A 1,793-nucleotide genomic window follows, 5' to 3' on the forward strand; every position below is an offset into this window, starting at 1 on the left:
TCTTCTATTGTTTCTAGCTATTTTTTATTCTAATTAAAGGAAGATATTTATAGTGCTAGCTGAAAAGGTGCTGGGCCTGCCTGGTGCATCAGTGACTGCTTTACTCTGGATCGTTTTCGTGCTCCCCAACCTGACTGAAGGGTTTGATCCCTCTTTTCAGAAGAGTTAAAAGTGTGGGTAGAGATGGGTTGAGCACGGCCACGGCTCCCACCGCAGCGGGCACAGGCAGGGCTGGGAATGGCCCCGCAGCGGCCCTCGGTGCTCAGAAGATGCTCGGCTTCCTAATCGCCCCCGCCCAGCCCCGGCTGTTCTATCTTTAACGCTTCCTGTTGGTGAGAGGAGCCGGCTCGAAAATGGTCGTGTTTCCTGGCGGGAGGCACGGCGGGCTCTCCGGCGCGTCGTGACCGTCCCTGCCCCGCCGCACCACGCACCCTGCCGGCATCGTGCGGGCTCCTCCGGCCGGGACACGGCCCCAGCCGCGGGGGGAGCGCCCGGAGCTGGTGGAAACCTCTCCCACGGCCGCGTCCAGAGCGGGAGACTGAGGGGAAGGAGTGAAAGGAAGAATAACAGCTCCGGCATTTCCCCCTGCGGGAGGGCGCGCAGGTGGCGGGGAGACAATAGCGACCCCCGCACCCCGGCCCCGCCGCGCCCCCGGCACGCTTGGCAGGTGCGGCCGCTCCTGTCCGCCGCTGCTCCCCCGGGCCCCGCGCACGGCCAGGGGCTGCTGCCTCGCCCAAGCCCCGCAGGAGGGACCGGGAGGCGTCCCCGGAGGGGTTCATCCCCGGCCCCGTCCTTGCCGCCCCGCTCCGGGGGTGATTTCGTTGATTTTCAGGTTCCCCTGCAGGCCGATCACTGAGCTGTCCAAATCCGCTCCCCGCCGCTGCCTTTAGAGCCGCGTTACCCGTGGGTGCCCGGAGCAGCGGATCTGGGAGCCCCCAGCGACCCCCGCCTTCCCCCTTTCCGTGCCGGGAGCCTCTGGCATTTCGCGGAGGTTTCACGCGTCCCGTCGCTTTGCGAGCGCCGCACAGGGCACGGCGACCCTCGCACCGCCCGCTCCCGTCCCCAAAAGCCGCTCCGGGGCACGGCGGCTTTGGCCAGGCCCGGGGGTCCCTGTCCACCCGGTCCCGGAGCTCTCCATGGCCTGGCTGAGCCCCTTCCCCGACGGGGCGCGCAGCCGGCCCCAGCTCCAGCCCCCGACGGGGCGCGCAGCCCGTCCCGGGCACGCTTGCTGCCCCACACGGCTGCGGCACGACCCAGGGCCCTTCTCCCCCTTCCGCAAGCCCCTCTCCTCCCCGCTCCGCCGCTCACATCCCCAATTTCTCGAGGGCAAGAGGTGCCGGTTCGGTACCCGCTCTGCTCGCAGCCCCCTGCATCCCCCAGTTTGGCAAGGATGCTCGGCCTCCTCCCACCCAAGAACAAGAGACGGGACAGGGAGCTCGCCCCAATTCAGCCCTTCAGGAAAAATACACACTGTGGGGGGAGAAAGGCTGGGGATGGGGCCACTTTTCGCCAAAACATCTCTTTCGTTGTGCTTTATTTACCTCCTCTCGTCCCAAAGCAGCCCAYACCCCTTCTCCCTCTCTCAACATATCCAACAATTTATTTTGGCTCATTAAATTTAATTAAGAACGGAGTAGGTGTTCCATATTTAATAATAATTTTTTTAAAAAAAAGCCAACAAGGAAAAAAAAAAAAAAAAAAAAAAAAAATCCCTTCCTTAACCAGCATTTTCCTTTCATAGTGGGGTGCTGAGTAATTTCAAGATGTCTGGATATTTTTTTTCCCCTGAAGCA

This window comes from Malurus melanocephalus, unplaced genomic scaffold, assembly GCF_030028575.1.
Source record: "Malurus melanocephalus ecotype Western Australia unplaced genomic scaffold, MMel_1.1 scaffold_28, whole genome shotgun sequence".
Taxonomy (NCBI): domain Eukaryota; kingdom Metazoa; phylum Chordata; class Aves; order Passeriformes; family Maluridae; genus Malurus; species Malurus melanocephalus.